We start from the raw sequence: 13,788 nt of genomic DNA, 5'->3' as shown, positions 1-13,788 counted from the left end.
GCCTTACTGGTGCCTTATATATGATTGATCGTCTGATTCCAGTTAAATGAGAATGTGCCTGTTACACAGACTTACTCGAAACTCATAATCACTTCTGCAGAAGCTGGATGGCAGCCGGATTGGCAAAGCCTGGGCTCCACAGAGACTTGAAACCAAGTGGAGTTTGGCTTTTACAGAAGCTAAGGATCAAGTGGAACTTTGAAGAGGGTTAAGTGGGCACTTAATCACAATTAATAAATGAAGCTCATTCACAAAGTACTGAAGCTATTGTTAGCGAAAGGTTTTCAATCAGCTAATCTTCAACATTGAAGTGAGGTCACATAGGTATTTTAGCACAAAGTATAAGCAATAGAAATTAATCATACAATTAAAGGTACTAACTACAATCACATCTGCTGATTGTTGGTTGGGGATTCAAACGTGTTGTAATTCTGAACTCAGTTACTTGGACCATTGCGAATGCTCAATCCAAACTGTCACATTTCCACTGCCTCTTCGTATCAATCCTCACAATTGTGCGTTATCTAATCATATAGAAGTAAAAATATAACTCCATATAAGGAAACTTTAATGGTCTCATCTTTTTATCATAACTGATAGTTTTCTTTACTTAAAGAGCGCGTTTTCCTTTGGGCTGACCCGTATAATTACCTTAGTTCATTATATTAACATTAATTTCACGCTTGTTCCTTTAATTGCTATTCGACCAAGTGAATACTTTAATTATAACTCTGTCTTTATTTCTGTACTATTTGTACAAATTAACACGCCAAGGCTCCTTCGGCAGCACCTTCCAAATCGACGAACTTTTCCACCTAGAATGACAAGGGCATCAGGCTCAGGGGAACACCACCACCTCCAAGTTCCACTCCAAGTCACACACCATCCTGACTTGGAAGTACATCGCCGTTCCTTCATCATCGCTGGGTCAAAATCTTGGAACTCCCTACCTAACAGCACTGTAGGAATACCTTCACCACATGGACTGCAGTGTTTCAAGTCGGCGGCTCACCAGCACCTTCTCAAGGGCAATTAGGGATGGGCAATAAATGCTGGCCTTGCCAGCGCTCCCACATCCCATGAACGAATAAAAAATTATGATGACATTCCAGATGTTTTCCTTTACATAATTAACAGATTTCCAACACTGTTATCAAATGAGTAAAGTTCTATGAAATATATGAATCAGTTTAAAATTATATGACTTTTATTACATTTATTCTTACTGCATCCTGAATCTGACCATTGCTGTAGGGTGAGCCCTCGCTCATCAGCTCAGTGCTACTTTAAATTAACTGTTTAACAGGCAAAGGATAAAGATTTACATTAATACAACATTAAGATAAACCAATACAGTATAACATTAGCAGACTTCACGACAGTCTGATTATCCCAACCCGTACAGTGCCCTCTGTCGTAGGATTAGAGTATTTCATGTCAGCATTAAACTATATCTCATCAGCAACGTATATCTATCGCGGTCTATTCTTTTGTGCAGATCTCTACCCATTGGTTTTACACATTAAGCTCTCCACAACCACATTAACCTTTTCAAGTAGGGTTGTTTTCAGCATGATTGACCGTTTCTTGGACCTGTTCGCCATAGCATCTTCATCATGAATATCGCAAGCTAGTTGTTTCTTGCACAACACGTCGCCTCTGCACACACAGTGATAATCTAAGATCATGCAGCGCAATACATCCGACACAAAACAATCCCGCCCTTTCTGTCAATCCGGGTGGGGGGAGGGGCGGATTCTGTAGGTGTTAGATTTCAAGATATGAACTACATTTTTCTCATTATTCAATTTAAGCAAGGACACTACCATCTCAAACGGAAAGCTATCAGTTAACCATCTTAACTAAAATTTCTTGACTTTCACGAGATTGTGCATTGATTCCAGACTAATATCTTTCGACGAGTCGTGCCAAGGTGACTTACGATAAGTAGGGACGTCATAGCATAGATCGAATGAGACACTTTCCAATAGTTCATGATCAAGAACTAACTGCCATAGATAAAGGAATAAATGGAAGTGATTTAGAACTGCGAGCAGGACAACCCTCTTTACATGGAGTGTTGTGAGGCTGTGGAATTCAGAGAGGGATAAATTATCGCCATTTCAAGTTTAAATTTTATATATCAATGAATAAAAATAGGTTGATGGGACGTTGAGATCAGGGGGTTTAAAGTGAATGGAACTATTTTCTCGGGTTCAGTGTAAACGCGGACACGAACTCTTTGGCTAAAATTATCTGTTCCCCTGTTATCAATTCTACAACATTTCGGTGACCAGTTTGGGATTTAAGTAAACATCTGTGAACAAAGATGTCTAGTGTCACATTGACGAGTCAAGTTCCTACTGTCTCCATCATTAGACACTGATCAGGAGCCAGGACTCCGTTCTATTGGTCCAGGAGACAATGTGGGGAGGAGTCTGATGGGGAGACCAGCGCCTGCAACATTCACACCAACATTACAGAATTACAGAAAACCACGATTGTATCACATAGGTTCTACATTAAAGTAACCTTTAACTATTAATTATACTGGGGCGTCTCATTCCAGTAACTACGGTGTAAGCAAGTTAACGCTGACGCCCACAAGTTCTACTCCACTGCTGAAGCTCAATCATAACTGTTCTCTTTGGATCTTGAGCGGGAAGTGCGCTGTTTTAGCGGGAATCGATCATGTTCATCCGGGGAAAGCAGCAGACATCAAACACAAGGCACAAATTGGAGTAAATGTTCTCTGATGCCTTTTAATTTTCACTACAGCAAACCATAGTATTTGCTCTTTAATTTGGACAAGAATCTTTGTTTTATTTTTTCATTTATTTGCAAATAAATGTCCAAGGAGTTTTCATCAACTGCATCAGCTCGTTCCTGAATTTAGTTTGTGTAGCTGCATAAATGCACGTGTTTGTACAGGAACTCAAATACATGAGCATATATCCGGTTTCAGCGGCAATATAGGCAGGGGCTGCATAATCGCCTCGGTAATGCGCGGTGCTTGTCGGTCCGGTAGTTAAATAAGTAACGGTAGTTGTCAGCCACAACAATACAAAACTGCCCGATACACTGAACAGTAAAATTATGGATTTCCTTCGGCTCTCCATCTCGGGATCGCTCTGATTCTCACTGTTATGACCCCGTAGTCCCCTGCGGGCTCGACTGGCCACTAAAATACGTCTGGCTGTCAAACAATTAAACAGTAATATCAAAACATAACTAAGCCAAGAAAAACAAATGCTCCGTAGCCAGGAAAACACCACACCGACAGGCGATGAAATAAACTCCGCTCTGGAGCGGCAACCCCAGTGAACATTGTTAATTATTCGCTCAGGTTCAAATGCAAACCAAAACAGCAGGCTCTGTAAACAGATCAGGACAGAGACCGCTGTTATAATCCCGGCCGCAGTTCTCACTGTGCAATACTTGGTTTTAAACCTCTTACAACATATAGCTACAAATCGGTCATATGTGAACGAGACTGTAAACCACACCGACAGATAGAGGGCGACACATTGCAGGTATATAATGAACTTACAGATGGCAGTTAACGACAGGAATGTATGTGGAAAGTAATAACGTAAAATGCGGTTCAATAATACATTGATGATCATGACCAGTAGATCTGCTGTTGCCATGGCCACCATGTAGACAGAGATACATTTGGAAAGGCCGCAGTTTCCTCTGGAGAGAATCACGATTGTCAGTAGGTTCGCTGTAAGAAGGAGCAACAAGAGGTCAGTAACGGGGGCATTCAGATAAATCTCAGATTATTGTGCGGAAATGTTCAGATGTGTCCCTATTTAGCGTTAAGCGCACGGATTTTTTCCTTAACATAGGCGATGGTGAAGACACTTTATTTAAAGGAATGAAATCACTGAACATTCAATATCGAGGGGCTGAAAACACGCCGTCCGTCCAGCAAACTTCAGTCAAGTATTAAATATAATTACACGGCAATTAATGGAAAGATATAATTCAAATAAAATTCTCAACTCCGATAAAAAACAAGCGTTCAAGTTATACTCAAACGCTGCAGAGAGGAGGGGAGCTCCTTCCAGCGTGGAATTTATTTCGTAAAACGCCTGTTGGATGGAAGTTTCTGCAGTCCGAGTTATTATCAACGTAATGTAGACAGGGAACAACGGCACAAAAGACGTGATTACGATGGGCACTGAGCAACACATTCTTTACTTAGCTATGTGTTGTTGGGGAGGCCGGGGAATCAGCCTCGCCCTCCCTCAGTATAGGGAGGAACATTGAGCGCCCGGTGCCCGCGATCCAGCGACCGGAACAGCGCCTCAGCGGTCGCGCGGGCGACTGGGATTGCCGCTGATTTTCACCGACTGATCCCGGTGAATAAATTACTCTGCAGTGTGGACATTCTCGGAATCTGTTACATTAACACTGAGATAGTCAACAGGTATTAGGCAACAGTATACATTGACTTACCGGGAATGCCAAATGCTGCGAGGACATGGTAGTAAATGTCCCGTATCTGTAGAATTATTGGCCGTACCATTGTTTTTAAGATTTGTGTGAATTCTGAGCTACTTTACGGTTCCGGCTTGAGTGTTTCTGAGATCTGTAAATGCTCCCCCTTTATAGATCAATCGGTGCCCCGGTGAGACAATCCGGTTACACAATAATTGGCTTTAGTTACAGTCACTTAACAAACAAGGAGCGATTTTCAACTTCAGTGCGCCCGGGCCGCCAATGGGGAAATTGAACAGCTCAGTCCATGAAACTCCGTCTATTAGCATCCATTAACGGAAAGTAATCCCAGAAGCACTGCACTCTGCGCGTGTCCAGTAAATCCTGAAGGATAAAGCAAACATTCCCCCGGATATTGCGTTGATTTCTTGGAGCCTCATCTTAATTTGATGAAATCGTCGCTCATCCATTGCCTAATTAAACTGTGTTTTTTACTGTGATGATGAATGATGTTGAATCGGCTCTAACATTACTGATGGTGACGCTACTCCAACAATAATGGTGATGACTCTACTCTATCATTATAGGTGGTGAACCTACTCTAACATTACTGGTGGTGACCCTACTCTAACATTAATTGTCCTGGCCCTACTCTAACTTTAGTGGTGGTGACTCTACTCTATCATTATTGTTGGTGACTCTACTCTAACGTCACTGGTGGTGCCCTTGCTCTAACATTACTGGTGAAGACACTACTCTAACAAACTGGTGATGACCCTACTCTAACATTATTGGTGGTGCCTGTACATTAACATGACGGGGGAGACCCTACTCAAACATTACTTGCGGTGGCTCTACTTTAACATGACTGGGGGTGACCCTACTCTAACATTAATGGCTATGCCCCTACTGTTACATTCCTGCTGGTGACTCTACGATCATATTACTGGTGCTTACATGGCTCTAATAATAATGTAGGTGACCCTAATCACCATTATTCCTGGTGATCCGATTTTAATATTGCTGGTAGTGACCCATCTCAAATGTTACTGCTGGTAACAATAATCTAAGCCAATGGGTGATGACTCATCTCTACCATTACTGCTTCTGACGCTTTTTTTATTTGCTCACGGGATGTTGGTGTGCACAGTCAAGGCCAAACGTTATTGCCCATCACCAGTTGCCCTTGAGAATTTGGTGGTGAGCCGCCTTCTTAAACAGCTGCTGTCCATTTGTTGAAAGTCCTCCCACAGTGCTGTTAGGGAGGGATTTCCAGGATCTTGACCGAAGGGCGACGAAGAAACGGAGACATAATTCCAAGTCTGAATAGTGTGTAACTTGGAGTTGAACTGGCAGGTGGTCGTTTTCACAATGTGCCTGCTGTCCTTGTCCTTCCAGGCGACAGAGTTTGCATGTTTGGGAGGGGCTGTCGAAGAAACTTTGCGAGTTGCTGCAGTACATGGTACATACTGCAGTCACAGTGCAACGGAGGTGGACGGAGTGAATGGTTAAAGTGGTGAATCGGTGCCAATCAAGAGGGCTGCTTTGTCCTGGAACTGTTGAGCTACTTGAGTGTTGTTGGAGCTGCACTCATCAAGGCAAGTGGCGAGTATTCCATCACACTCCTGCCTTGTAAATGGGAGAAAGAATTTGGGGAGTCAGGAGGTGGGATACTCGCCGCAGAACACCCGACCTCTGACCTGTTCTTGCAGCCACATTAATTATTTGGCTCCTCGTGTTAATTTTCTGGTCATTGGTGTCTCCTACGATGTTTGTGCTGGGAGTTTCGACAATGGTAATGCCGTTGGCTTTCAAGGGGAGGTGGTTACACTCACTCTTTTTGGATTTTTTCATTTCCTGGCATATGTCTGTCAGCAATATTTCTTGCCATTTTTCAGCCCAAGCCCGCAAGTTGTCCTGCTCTCGCTGCATGTGGGCTTCATTATCCCAAGAACTATGAATAGAATGGAACACTCTGTAATCAGCAGCGAACATCCAGACTCTTCTGTTCTTATGATGGCTGGAACTTCAATGATGAAGCTGCTTCAGATGGTTGTGTCTCGAACACTGCCCTGAGGAAATACTTCAGCGATGTTCTGTGGCTGATATGACTGACCTGCAACAATCTTCCTTTTTGCTAGGTATGACTCCAGCCAGAGAATTATTTTCCCCCTGAAACCCATTTACGTCAATTTTACCAGGGCTGCTGGATGTCACACTAGGTCAAATGCTGTTTGATGTCCGGGGCAATCATCGTTACCTCACCTCTGGAATTCTGATCCTTTGTCCATGTTTGGAATAAGCTGTAATGAGATCTGGAGCCATGTTAACGTGGTGGAAACCAAACTGAGCATCCATGATCAGGTTATTGATCATTAAGGGACACTTGATAGCAATGGCGACTGCACCTTCCATCACTTTGCTGATAATTGAGAGTAAGGTGATGAGGCGTTAATTGGCCGAATTTGATTTGTCCTGATTATTGTTGACAGGTCATTCCGGGGTAATTTTTCACTATATCGGTAGATGCCAATGTTGTAGTTGTACTGAAAGAGCTTGGCTAGAAGTGCAGCTGGATCTGGAGCACAAATCTGCAGCACCACAGCCCGGATGCTGTCGGGCCACAGACTTTGCCGTATCAAGCGCGCTCAGTCGTTTCTTGATGTCACGTGGAGTGAATCGAATTGGATGAAACTGACATTGGCCCAGAAATTCGGGTCGGGGGCTTCCCGCAGATGCGAGCCCCCGACCTGCACTTACTCTGCGCACCAGCCGTTGAGCTGTGGGCCCACGTGGAATTCCGATCCGGGGCCTGGTCCAGCTGCCGGTGCACAGTGCTTGCGTATCCCAGGGGCGCAGTTAGTTCAGTGCGTCCCCTGGGATCATGTGGGACATGGAGAGCCAATCGGAGCAGGGAGTGCTCCATTCATAAGATTGACAGGAAGAGCTGTCAAAACTTACAAATACCTCGGCCCCAAAATAGCACTAAAACTTCAAATAAATGTTTTAAAAAATTCACATTTTTTAAATAAACTAAAAATTACATGAAATAACTATTTTAAACAATAATTTAAATTTTTGAAAAAAATAATTTTATTTTCTAAAGGGACTAAAAATAAACTTACCTCACTTTAAAGTATTTAAAAATAATAAACCTGTGGAAAAATGTTTTAATTTTAATTAATTCACCATTTACCTTGTAAAAAGCAGGCCTTACGCCTGCTTTTTACATGTCTAACTTCTGGAGGCTTACCCTCCCGGGAAAACCTGCAAAAGAAACCTAAGTTTGATGCGCACGCGCAGCCTCTCCCGTGCACGTGTTTGACCTCTGAACCACTTCGTTCAGGGGACTGGAAGTGCCGGTTTCCCGCGCTTGTGCAGTGCATGCAGGAAACCGGCACTTCCATTGGGCTTACAGGTGAGTACCCCGTGCGTACTCACCCGTGGAGACCCGAATTTCTGAGCTAATTGTGAAGGTGGCGATCTCAGGAGCAGGCTGAGACGGTTCATCCACTCAGCAATACTGGCTGAAGAAGGTTGCAAAGGCCCTGGCTTGATGGTAACAGCATAATGAGGGATATGCTGTGCCATGAGTTTACAGGTTCAGGTGTAATACAATGCTGCTGCAGCTGATGGCCACGCGCCTCACCGAGCCCAGCTTGGAGCTGCTTGATCTTATCTGATTCTATCCCATTTAGCACGGGATTCCATCTCCACAAGGACCGTGCGCTGGTCACTGCTATCAGTGCTGTAATTGTCAGATGCATCTGCAACAGGTAGATGGTGAGGACGAGGTCAAGTAGTTTTTACTCTCGTGATTGTTCTCTCACCACCTGCCAAAAGCCCAGTCCGGCAGCTAATGTCCAAGGCTCCTCTATCACCATCCGTGGGTATGTGCTGTCCCACCAGCAGGGGAAACCTCCAAGATGTGCCAACAGTGTGGTATGCATTCGTGAAGTTGCGGCACTGGGAATACTCTATATTGACTGCGGCCCTCATGAAGTCTCATGCCATCAGGCCAAACATGGGCAAGCAAACCTCATGCTGATTAGCACATACCAGCCTCCATCAGTGACGAAGAAGTGCTCTTTCATGTTGAACACCATTGGAAGAAACATTAAGGGTAGCAAGGGCACAGAATGTTCTCTGAGAGGCGGACCTAAATGTCCAAAATCAAAACTGGCTCAGTAGCACCTCTACTGACCGAATTGGCCGACTCCAGAAGGAAATAGCTGCCAGACTCAGCTTGGGGCAGGTGGTGAGAAAAACAACACGAGGGAAAACTTAGTTGACCTCGTCCACAGCAATCTACTTGTCGCAGATGCATCTGTTTATGACAGTATACTTAGGAGAGACCACCGCACAGTTCTTGTCGAGACGAAGTGCCGTCTATTCACTGCGGAGAACCTCCAACGTGTTGTGTGGCACGACCACCTTGCTAAATGATTCAGAACAGAATTAGCAGCTCAAAACATAGCTTCTACTAGACGCCGTGCGCCATCAGCAGCCACAAAATTGGATAAGACCACAATCTGTAAAGCCATGGTGCAAGATTATCATGCATTAATTGGATTTTAGAATATTGATTTAATATCTTATAATAAATATCTATAATCATAGAAACACAGAATATTTACAGCATAGAAAGAGGCCATTCGGCCGCTCGAGCCCGTGCTGGCTCTGTGCAGGTGCACTTGAGCTAGTCCCACTTCCCCGCCCTTTCATCGTAGCCCTGCATTTTTTTCCTTGAGGTATTTATCCAATTCCCTTTTGAAAGCTCCGATGGAGTATGCCACCACCAGCCTTTCAGGCAGTGCATTCCATGTCCTAACCACTCGCTGCATAAAAAAATATTTCTCATGTTGCTTTTGGTTCTTTTCCCAATCACCTTAAATCTGTGTCTTCTGGTTCATCGACCCTTTCGCCAATGGGAACAGTTTCTCTCTATCTACTCCGTCTAAACCCCTCATGATTTTGAATATATCTATGAAATCTACTTTCAACCTTCTCTGCTCTAAGGGGAATATCCCCAGTGTTTCTAGTCTATCCACGTAACTGAATTCCCTCGTCCCTGGAATCATTCTCGGAATTATTTTCTGCAATGTCTCTAAGGCCGTCACATTCTTGCTAAAGTGTGGCGCCCAGAATTGGACACAATACTCCAGTTCATGCTGAACCAGTGTTTTATATACTTTCATTATAACTTCTTTGCTTTTGTACTCTATGCCTCTATTTATGAAGCCCAGGATACCGAATGTTTCTTTAACCGCTTTCTCAAACTGCCCTGCCACCTTCAACTATTTGAGCACCAACACCTTCAGGTCTCGCTATTCATGCACCCAGTTTAGAATTGTACACTTTAGTTTATATTGCCTCTTCTCGTTCTTCCCACCAAAATGTAACACTTCACACTTTTCTGCGTTAAATTTAATCAGCCACGTGTCTGCCCATTTCACCAACCTGCCTATGTCTTCTTCATGTCTACCACTATCCTCCCCACTGTTCACTATACTTGCAAGTTTTCTGTCATCTGCAAATTTTGAATTGTTCCCTGTAAACCCAAGCTCAAGTCATTAATATATATCAAGATAAGCAATGGTCCTTGTACAGACCTCTGGGGAACACCACTCTATAACTGCCTCCAATCCAATCATCTGTAATGAGGTTATAATCATGTATATGAATTAAATGTAGAAATCTGTTATCATCATTTTTATGTAATGGTAACCTGAATTATATTTTTGTAATCATTGCGCTTATAATTAAAATGATGTACTTATGCTGTAAGCTTATGGGTGAGAAAGAGAATTGCTATAGCCGAATAGGGAGGTTGTGGGTGAAAGGTGGATATTAGCCACAGTAAGGATGATACATAGAGTGCAACTAGCCTGAGAGGCAAGGTCAGGTGTAGCTGCCACTGTAATGGAATGTTACGACTTCTCCAACGAAACGAAAACCTAAGCCTTTCACAGAAACAGCTAGGACGCTATATCTCTGCAAACTGGAGACATGTGCCGTTGTATTGCCATAATTAACCCAAATATGTGTCTTGTTGGTCAAAAACAATTGATGTATTATTATCTTATGTCTAGAACATGCTTAAGCCAAGTAGGAGCGGACGTGGCATCTCTGTGATTTGATTTGAGGGCTTTTGGATGGCAGCCAGCAATTGCACAGTAAGAGTCCAAAAGGTTTTGAATGCGAGTAAGTGTATAACAGGGGGATCTTAACAGACACAAAGGCCCAGAAATTCGTGTCAGAGGCTTCCCGAGGGCACAAGCCTCTAACCTGCACTTACCTTGCGCGCTGGACGTTGTGCTGTGGGCCCCCGTGGTATTCCAATCCTGGGCCACCTGCAACTGCCGGCGCATAGTGCTTGCGTATACCAGGGGCGTAGTTAGTTCAAAGCATCCCCTGGGATCATGTGGGCCATGGAGAACCAATGGTAGCAGGGAATGCTTCATTCATAAATTTGACAGGAAGAGCTGTCAAACCTATAAATACTATAAGCCCCAAAACATCACTAAAACTTCAATTAATTTTACAAAATCACATTTTTATAACAACTATGAATTATATGAAATAACTATTTTAAACAATAATTTACACTTTTGAAAAGATTAATTACATGTTCTAACTGGGTTAAAAATAAACTTACCTTTCTTTAAAGCATTTAAAAATAATAAACCTGTGGAAAAATGTTTTAATTGTAATTAATTCACCACTTCCTTGTCAAAAGCAGGCCTTGCGCCTGCTTTTTAAAAGTGTAACTTTTGAAGACTTACACTCCCGGAGAACCCTGCAAAAAAAACATAAATTCGATGCGCACGCGCTGCCTCTCTGACGCAAGCGTTCCATCTGTCAACCCCTTCTTTCAAGGCAATGGAAGTTCCGATTTCCCACGCATGTGCAGTGCATGCACAAAACCGGCACTTTGGTTGGGCCTACACGCGAGTATCCAGAGCGTACTCACGAGTGGGGACCCGAATTTCTGGGACAATATTTTTTAAATATCTATAAATAACAAGAAACAACTATTTTAAACAATAATTTAAAATTTTGAAAAAATTAATTACATAATCTAATGGGGCTAAAAATAACATTATCTTTCGCTAAAGTATTTAAGAATAATAAACCTGTGGAAAAATGTTTTAACTTTAATTAATTCACCACTTACCTTGTTAGAAGCAGGCCTTGCGTCTGCTTTGTAAAAGTGTAACTGCTGGAGACTTACCCTCCCGGAGAAACCTGCAAAAAAAACGTAAGTTTGATGCGCACGCACTGCCTCTCTGGTGCACGCGTTCCACCTGTCAACCCCTTCTTTCAAGGGAATGGAAGTTCCGGTTTCCCACGCATGTGCAGTGCATGCACAAAACCGGCACTTTCGTTGGGCCGATGCATGAGTGCCCAGCGTGTACTCTTGCGTGGGGACCCGAATTTCTGGGTCATTGTGTAGAAGATTTCAGGAAGATTCAAGGAGACACTCGGGAGAAAAAGGAAGAGGAGTGACCAGAGACATAGGGTGCAACTTTTTCACGGTTGCGCTTCTACCCGGAGATTAACAGATTAATGTAAGTCTCAAGTGTCCTCTCCAAACGACTGCTCAAACACTGTAATGTATTAAGCCTTGCTTGTGCTGCATAAGGAGAAATTATTGTCCCCAGTACGGTTCAACCTCGAATCAATTGGATCCAGGTTCCCTCTGCGATCTTATAATGGCCTGGCATATCCATCATTCTGCCATTACCATCAAGCCAGGGGAACATCCCTGGTTCAATGAAGCATATAGAAGAGCATGCCAGGAGCAGCAACCGACGTACCTGAAAATGTGGTGCCAATGTGGTGAAGCTAAAACACAGGAGTGCATGCATGCTAAATAGCAGTGCAACATGCTAATGACTGAGCTAAGTCACCCAACAACCAATGGATCAGATCAAAGCTCTGCAGTCCTGCCACATCCAGTCATAAATGGTTGTGGACAATTAAACAACTAACCGGAGGGAGAAAGATCAATGAACATCCCCATCCTCAACATCCCTAGCAAGGACGTATAAAATTGCAGAGTGACTGATTTAATATTATACTTCAATCGGTTTGTAATAGAAACATAGAAACAGAAAAGATAAGAGCAGGAGTAGGCCATTCGGCCCCTCGAGCCTGTTCTGCCATTTAATGAGATCATGGATGATCATCCAAATTCAGTACCATGTCCCTGTTTTCTCCCCTTATCTCTCGATGCCCTTAGCCTAAAGAAATATATCTAACTCGTTCTTGAATATATTTAATGAATTGGCATCAACTGCCTTGTGTGGTAAAGAATTCCATACGTTCACCACTCTCTGGGTGAAGAAATTCTTACTCATCTCAGTCCCAAATGGCTTACCCCTTATCATTAGACTATGACACCTGGTTCTGGACTCCCCCGCCATCGGGAACAACCTTCCTGCATCTAGTGTGTCCAGTACTGTTAGAATTTTATAAGTTTCAATGAGCTCCCCTCTCATTCTTCTAAACTCTAGCGAATACAGGCCTAATCGACCCAATCTCTCCTCATACGTCATTCCTGCCATCCCATGTATCAGTCTGGTGAATCTTCGCTGCACTCCCTCCATTGCAAGAACATCCTTCCTCAGATAAGGCGACCAAAACTGCACACAATACTCAAGGTGTGGTCTCATCAAGGCCCTGTAAAATTGCAACAATACATCCTTGCTCTTGTACATGAATCCTCTCACTATGAAGGCCAACATACCATATGCCTCCTTAACCACCAGCTGCACCTTCATGCTTACCTTCAGCGACTGGTGCACAAGGACACTCAGGCATCGTTGCACTTCCACTTTTCCCAATCAATTGCTGTTCAGATAATAAGCTGTCTTCCTGTATTGCAACCGAAGTGGAAAACCACGCATTTATCCACATTATACTGCATTTGCCATGCATCTGCCCAATCACCCAACCTGTCAATATAATACGGGAGATTCTCAGCACCCTCCGCACAGCACACACGCCCACCCACCTATTTGTCATCTGCAAACTTGGAGATATTACATCTAGTTCCCTCGGCTAGATCATTTATATATATTTTGAATAGCTGGGGTCCTAGCACTGATCCCTGCGGTACACCACAAGTCACTGCCTGCCACTCGGAAAAAGACCCTTTTATTCCAACTCTTTGCTTCCTGTCTGCCAACCAGTTCTCTATCAAAGACAGTACCTTACCCCCAATCCCATGTGCTTTAACTTTGCACGCTAATCTCTTATGCGGGACCTTATCGAAAGCCTTCTGAAAGTTAAATACACCACATCTACTCGTTCTCCCTTATATGTTCTACCAGTTAC

General features: G+C 43.4%; 1 pseudogene; it reads right to left on the bottom strand.

The window, feature by feature from the left end:
- Window positions 1–2,822: 2,822 nt before the first annotated feature.
- LOC147092787 (putative G protein-coupled receptor 139) lies at window positions 2,823–4,534 on the bottom strand (annotated as a pseudogene).
- Between the last annotated feature and the right edge of the window lie 9,254 nt (window positions 4,535–13,788).

This window comes from Somniosus microcephalus, unplaced genomic scaffold (genome assembly GCF_052327205.1).
Source record: "Somniosus microcephalus isolate GS21.2 unplaced genomic scaffold, FLI_Smic_1.0 unresolved_chr2, whole genome shotgun sequence".
NCBI lineage: Eukaryota > Metazoa > Chordata > Chondrichthyes > Squaliformes > Somniosidae > Somniosus > Somniosus microcephalus.
This window is presented reverse-complemented; position numbering and strand designations above follow the sequence as displayed.